The sequence below is a fragment of the Hemicordylus capensis genome, chromosome 4, assembly GCF_027244095.1.
Source record: "Hemicordylus capensis ecotype Gifberg chromosome 4, rHemCap1.1.pri, whole genome shotgun sequence".
In the NCBI taxonomy this organism is placed as follows: Eukaryota; Metazoa; Chordata; class Lepidosauria; order Squamata; family Cordylidae; genus Hemicordylus; species Hemicordylus capensis.
In genome coordinates this window covers 305,530,404-305,537,967 of record NC_069660.1, presented here as the reverse complement: position 1 = coordinate 305,537,967, position 7,564 = coordinate 305,530,404, and the positions used below count along the sequence as shown (strand labels likewise).

The 7,564-nt window shown below is 47.4% G+C and overlaps 1 long non-coding RNA gene across 1 annotated transcript in view; it reads right to left on the bottom strand.

The window, feature by feature from the left end:
- Window positions 1-2,345: 2,345 nt before the first annotated feature.
- LOC128324178 (uncharacterized) overlaps window positions 2,346-7,564 on the bottom strand; it is a 77,361-nt gene continuing 72,142 nt past the window's right edge. The window contains exons 2-3 of the long non-coding RNA XR_008306705.1: window positions 4,558-4,627; window positions 2,346-2,478 (exon numbers count right to left, since the gene is read on the bottom strand). This is a non-coding gene — a long non-coding RNA (uncharacterized LOC128324178). The remainder of the gene's footprint in view (window positions 2,479-4,557; window positions 4,628-7,564) is intronic.

Below are 7,564 nucleotides of genomic sequence, written 5' to 3'. Positions count from 1 at the left end.
GTTTTGTCTGCTGTCCTTGTTTTGTGTGTCCAGTCTGGGCACACACTTCAGGAAATGCAACACACATACAAAAGCCAGCGTGGTGTAGTGGTTAGAGTGCTGGACTAGGACCGGGGAGACCCGAGTTCAAATCCCCATTCAGCCATAAAACTAGCTGGGTGACTCTGGGCCAACCACTTCTCTCTCAGCCTAGCCTACTTCACAGGGTTGTTGTGAGAGAGAAACTTAAGTATGTAGTACACCGCTCTGGGCTCCTTGGAGGAAGAGCGGGATATAAATGTAATAATAATAATAATAATAATAATAAAAGCGCAGGACCAGTAAAGAGCAGGACCAGTAAATACATTTAATGAACCCTTCTCTTTCTTGACTGCAAGATGCTGAGCTGGCAAAATTCAGCCGCTTGCCCACTCAGGCTTGTTTGCCCCAGTCTCACCTTGAATGGAACAGAAGGTGATCTGGGCTAATCTATTGGCTGCTGAGTTTGGAGGAGCGAGAGTTAAGGAGCCGTGGCAGCTGTCACTCCTCTGGCCTGTCAGTCAGCATTTGAGAAATGACCCCTCCCTTCCCATCTTTGGACATGGTGTGGGTTTTGGCTGGTCATCTTCTTGGGGGCCGGGTAGGAATGTTTTGGCCCTCACTGAATTTGCTTATGATGGAGGTCTTTTTCCTCCTGCCTCACGCTGTTCTCCATAATTCGTTAGGGTCTTCCCTGGTCACAACAGCAAATACTTTGTGGGATGAGAAATATTAGTGTAGCATTTTGTGAGCAACCCAAGCACATGTTTGGCGTAATGAGGAGTCTGGGATCAGTCCCCTGGATACTCTGCAGCTCAGGGAGTGTTGGTTGAGGCTTTCTCTAGCCTGCTGGGGCATTGCACAAGCCTGATGGCTGGTGGGGGACAGATGGGTGATGCTTTCTGTGGGTGCCTTGACCGCAGGTCTGATCAGAGCAGCAGCCACAGGGAATGGGGCATAGGGAATTTGCCAGCGGCCCCTCTCTGCAACGTTATCCATGCACATGCTGGCAATGCCCCCTATATCATCTTCAGATGCAGGGGAATAGTCAGCACCTGGAAGGGGCCTTATGGCCTCTATACTACTACTACTACTACTGTTTATATACCACTTTTCAACAGAGGTTCAATCCTGTTCTACTCCTTCCCAGCTGGCAGTTCATTCAACAGCTGGGAAGGAGAGGGTGAAGGGTTGCGCCTCACACTGCTAGCAGCAAGCATTTGATTGGCCAGCTGGGTGCAGGAGGAAGACAAGGGGGTCCCCCGGGGGAGGGGGTGCTGAGGCAGCCCCCTGTCCCTGGTGGCCCAGGGACATTTGTCCCTCCCTTGCTCAATGGTGGCTACACCACGTCCTAGAACCACAATGCTGCTTGGAGCCGAGGCATGCCGCCCAATGCATTTTAGGTGATTCACACTCTGGGTTGTAAGCAGTGTTCCCTGTAACAGAGATTCCCAGATGTTGTGGACTACGGCTCCCATAATTCCCTGCTGCAGTGGCCAAAGGCAGCTGGGGGTTATGGGAGTTGTAGTCCACAACATCCAGGAATCCCTATTACAGGGAACTCTGAACATAAGTCTCTACTATCTGCACAAAAGCCCATCTCTTACTTTTGCTTATTGGCTTGTTTAATGAATAAAGTTGTCACCCTTCAGTTTGCCTCGCGCCTTCATTGGTATGGCTGCAATGGATTCTGTGTGAAGTCCATGCAGCCATGCAAGGTTGCCTTCTGCCCTCCAAGCAGAGAATTGTGCTTGAGTCTCACCACTTTCCATGTGCCACACAAATGCAATGCCTTCGCCGCAGAAACCCATCAAAGGTTCATTACTTTATAATTGGCGTCCCTTCATCGTATAACTTCCCACTTCATGCCCCTTAATCCTTTGTGCGCACCACAATTGGCGGCCCTGCCATTTCCTCACAGTTTAGTGGCTCCCGAGAATGCCTTTCATCCCATTGTTAACCCCAACCGTTCCCCATTTCCCATCCTAGGCTTTAAATGGGCTTGCTATCTGGCATTGCAGAGCTGCGCATGACCTCCACAGCCGATAAAGAAGGGCTTCCCTAGGACATGATTGTAACAGTTTGCTCTCCCTCTGTGGGCAAGATTGGTCCCTAGACATGCAAGAAATAGAGAAACACAGTTGGACATCTTGCTGGGCCCCAGGTCATTAGCAAGACAAAAAAAAACACCAATGGAATGTAGGCCTTTAAAGTCGACTCCATCCCTAGAGAGGAAGGCCTCTAATGAAAATGGCAGCTCAAAACATGAGGGGATTCCTTGAGTTCTAAAGAAGACAAGGCACGATTTGTCTACCGACAACAAACCTTGGGGTTTATTTGTAGGAGGGTGAGGAAATTCTCTGTTCCTTGGGGAAAGAAACACACTTCATTGTATCCCGCGAAGTGAAGTCTCAGTTGAGTCTGTTGCTTTCATCTTTTTCTTAGTTGTCCTTATTAGAACTAAAATTTGGAAAGTAAAAAATTCAGAATAAAACAAGTTCAATTTCACATGCTCATGTATATTATCCAGTCAAAATCCTTCTGATTTGAAATGTCGGATATTTAAATGTATATATCCCAATCTTTGTTTGGAAAACCTGGCTTTTGTGGGGCTCCTGATGATTTCCCATCTAGGTATCTGGTACCCACCAGGTCCAGACATCACCACTGCTGTCAAATTTGTGCTCCAAACCAATTGCTGGGCCCTCTTTTTATAGTGAGTTAAAAGAACATAGGAACACACGAAGCTGCCTTAAACCAAGTCAGACCGTTGGTTCATCTAGCTCAGTATTGTCTACACTGACTGGCAGCAGCTCTCCAAGGTTTCAGGCAAGCCCTACCCGGAGAAGCTTTCCCTCCCAGTCCTTGCTGGAGATGCCGGCAAGTGAACCTGGAACCTCCTGCATTCAAGCAGATGCTCTACCACTGAGCAACAGCCAATCCCCTAAGGCAAGGGTAGGCAATGTTGTCTCTCCAGTTGTTGCTGAACTACAACCCCCATCACTCCAAGGCACAATTTATTACAACTGGGGGTGATGGGAATTGTAGTTCAACAACAGCTGGAGAGACAACATTGCCTACCCCTCCCCTAAGGGGAACATCTTGCAGCAGTCGGTGCTCACATGTAGTCACCCATTCAAATGCAAACCCAAGCAAACCCTGCTGACCAAAGGAGACAATGAGGCTGTTCTGACGATCAGCCAAAACCAGGCTAAGAAAGCCAAACCTGGTCTTGGCTGAGCGTCAGAACCTCCGGGAGACGCGCAACTCCCAGCAAAGTAAATTCGCCTCCAGTAAACTCCAGAAAACTCCCAGTAAATTCGCCTCTGGAGCCCACCTTTAAAATGGCGTTAAGGGAGCAAGCCCCAAATTTTAATTGTCTGCCAGCCCCAGCTGCTTGCAGCTGGGGCTGGGAAACTGCGGGGCTCCTGGCTGGGATCGGGGGAATCCCCACTTGTGCAGTTCACTATAAGAGTTCCGTGGGCCTCCCGGCCCCCAAACCTCCCTGCTGCTCGCAGAAGCTGGCAATTGTCCGGGCAATCTGCCTCCCCAGCAAAGCAACGGAGATCGTCTGTGGAGGAGGTGAGCTTTTGGAGGCTTCCTCCCCTGCCCTTCAAGCCCTTTCTCATGAATTGTCAGGAAGGGCTCAATACATGGCCATTACTACTGACATCCAGATGAACACTTTGCTAGTAGTGCAAAGATGTTACACTAATGCAAGGATGTTAGAACACAAGAATGTAAGAACAGCCCTGCTGGATCAGGCCCAAGGCCCATCTAGTCCAGCATCTTGTTTCGCACAGTGGCCCACCAGATGCCACTGGAAGGCACAGGCAGGAGTTTAGGGCATGCCCTCCCTCCTGCTGTTACTCTCCTAAACTGGTACTCAGAGGCATCCTGCCTTTTGAGGCTGGAGGTGGCCTATAGCCCTCCAACTAGTAGCTGTTGATGGACCTCTCCTCCATGAAGTTATCCAAACCCTTCCCATCCAGGTTGTTGGCTGTCACCACATTTTGTGGCAGAGTAATCCACAAGTTGATTGTGCGTTGGGTGAAAAAGTACTTCTGTTTGCTGGTCCAAGATTTCCTGGCAATCAATTTCATTGGATGACCCCTGGTTCTAGTGTTATGTGAGAGGGAGAAGAATTTCTCTCTCTCCACTTTCTCCACACCATGCATGATTTTATAGACCACTATCATGTCTCCTCGTGGTTGTCTTTTTTATAAACTCAATAGCCCCAGGTGTTGTAGCCTTGCCTCCTAAGGAAGGTGCCCTTGATCATCTTGATTGCCCTCTTCGGTTGCACTACTTAATTCCACTCAGTCTGGATCTTGCATCCCAGACTAGTATTGTGCGGGCACAACAGAGTGCACTGGCACAACCTGTGGCATTCCTTCTGCTGTGAAACTTCTTTCTCATTCCATGTCTTGCAAGGAATGATCCAAAGCAATTTGCCATCTTTGTTGTATAAGCTCAGTGCTTGTGCAAGTGGAACAAGAGCTCAAGAGATTGTGTCGTGTTGATCATCTGCTATGTCACCTTCTTGCTTGGGTGCATCTTTGTTTGTTGTCTTAGTGCAGCGTTAGTCTGGAGGCTGGCCACTGATTTCCTGCAAGGGGGGTGGGGGGAGAGAAAGAAACAGAGAGAAGAAAAGAGCCAGAAGTAGAATAAATGGCAAGGCATTCTGAGGCTAGATATTGACCCCATCAGTACTGTTGAGTCCCAGAGTTAAGAATGTGAGTGGGGCATAAGGCTGTATATTGATTTGGAAGTAAGTTCCTTTGGATTTAGTTGAGAAAACAGAGATAGGATTGGGCTGTTCAAGAGCTTCTCTGGCTAGATTGTGCCCTACAGTTTGGAGCCTTTTTCCTGCATGGAAGTGTTTATTTGCACTGGAAATGCATCCCAGTTGAAGCATCCCTAAATTCCAGTAACTGGCTTGTCGGTCAGGATGCAAGTATCTTTCAGTGAGTGCGATATCTCTACAGATATTTATCTCAAAGGTAGCCCCTTCGTTTCCGTGGGGTTGGGGTGGTGGGTCTTCAGGATGATTGCCTACATATGTTCTCAGAAAGGACCCTGGGGGTTACTCAAGGGACCTCACAGGAAGTTCCAAGATATAGAAACGGGTGGGTATGTAGAAGCCAGGCCTTTGAAAAACAGGAGCCAATTACCATTCAGCCAGCAAATGGCTAAAGACCGCTCACAGGAACATTCTTTCCAAGGAACCACAATAGGATTACCCAGAAGAGTGAAGACAAAAGATGGGAAAGCTCTCCCGTTTCAGCAAGTCTGTGAGTCGAATATTTCAAAGCATTATCTCATCACCTTAAAAAAAAAGGGGGAGGGAACCCAGAGGAAATGTTTTGTAATAAAAAGACAATGGTGATGATTATGTTCACGCCTATCAAACCAAAGCCGCACTATCTTGTGGCCCAGTTTTATGTACCCTGGAGTTGAAGATATGATATTGAGTTCTCAGCATAGAGGAAAGGAGATATCAGAACTGTTCTGTGGAATCAGGCCCAGTGTGGATGCCAGGTTGTGGGGAAGGGTCTTGAGGCAAAGTCCTGCACTGCAGCCCTCCTCCTGCACGCCACCAGTATACCCCACAGACGTACTGGATAATGGGGAGGGGAACTCTGTGGCAGCAGGTGCATGGCATCTCCCCTGTCCCCCTTGGCAGATGCGGGGATGAAATTGTAACAGCAACTGCTCTTCCTCCTCCTCCTCCTCACCCTCAGAGAATGAGTTGGAAACTTAATAGGGAAAGTCATGCCCAAATATATGATTTCGCAGTACTTCTAGCTGCTTTATTCCTGACAATGTATAATACAAGTATGGACCCACAACAAAATGTTGCAGTATATCCCAGGTGTGTGTCTGGGGGCGGGATGGGGAATGTTGTGTATTTATTGTGTGACTGTGTGTGTGTGTGTGTGTGTGTGTGTGTGTGTGCGCATGCACGTGCACACGCAAGCATACAGTGATTAGCAGATTAATAGATTCTGTGCACAACTTCCCCTTCTGTTTCTCAGGAGAGTTCACATCCATACAGTTAGTTTTATGTTATTGGGGGTGGGTGGGATTAACCTCTCCACACAGAAACACGAAAGTGTGAAATGGCTGGTGAAAAAATATGAATTTTAGACACCTATTCTCCTAGAAACAGAAGGGGTTGTGATGGTCTTGAGGTAGTATTCCTCAAGATGAGAAATTTCCCACTCTTTTTGTATAGGCCCTCCTTCCCCCTCTTCTCACCACCGAGTTCCATTAACACCCACCCAGTTGTCTATTAGGTGTCCTCTGAGTCCACAAGCATTCCATCCCACTGAGTTACATTGAAGTTTGGAGGTCTTTCAAAAACATTTCTGCAGATTTTTGTGAAACTGTCTGTAGTTCTTCTGGGTTGGCCAGTACCTCCCTTTCACCTGTAAGTGTTGTGGTTATGCATCCATAAAGATCATAACATTTCCAGCTCTTTATGGTATAGGGCAAGGAAAGATTCCCTACCACACTGAGCAACATACTCCTTAATGTCTCAGCAATGGAATCAAACTTCTACATTAAGTGTATTTGACAGTTACAACAAATTGCTGTTATTTCAGCTTTCTGATACACCTTAATGACAGCAAACATCAACCCCTTGAAGGGGGCGGGGGAGGACAATAAATTTGTTTTCTTACCATTTCACAATTTGCCTGAAGAAATTATCCAGACGGAAACCTGTGAAATGTACAACATGTTGCCCACATAAAACTGAACGGTAGAGTAAGGCGTTTTGCTTAGTTAATTGCTCTTGAGTTTCATGTCCCATCTCTGCTTTCTGCACTGATTTATTAATAAATCCCTATTGAAACCGAGAGATTTACCATTTTTTTGGCTAGAACTGGCATGCAAAGTCAGTCATTTTTCACAGTGATTCATGCAATATGCTCTCGATCACTCAGCCCCTTGCCTGCTCAGATAATGAAATCTTAGTTATTCATCAAAATCATCCCCATGCTCGATGTTACAAGTTCATGCACAATGAAATGAAACTATGGCATGCTTAAAACTGATGCTGTGCACTTTCCATTTCTCCAAGCACTGAGACGTTCCAGGGCACTGCGACCTAGCTTTGGTTTTCTGTGTTGAAGAGAGGACTGGAGAGGTTTTTTTCTTTCCTCTTTGTGATGTTTGCTTTGTTTGCCGGTATAGCATAAGTGGAGGCAAGGAGCAGTTGCTTGAAGTTCCTACCAAGCTGCAGATCCACTATGCCTGTATCAGGTCCTCAGAGAGAAGATGCTTCCAGCCTTCAGCCATCTCTCTCTCTCTCTCTACCCCACTCTCTCTCTCTCACACACACACACGAACAAAAGAACATAGGAAGCTGCCATATACTGAGTCAGACCACTGGTCTATCCAACTCAGTATTGTCTACACAGACTGGCAGCGGCTTCTTCAAGGTGGCAGGCAGGAGTCTCTCCCAGCCCTATCTTGGAGATGCTGCCAGGGAGGGAACTTGGAACCTTCTGCTCTTCCCAGAGCAGCTCCATCTCCTAAG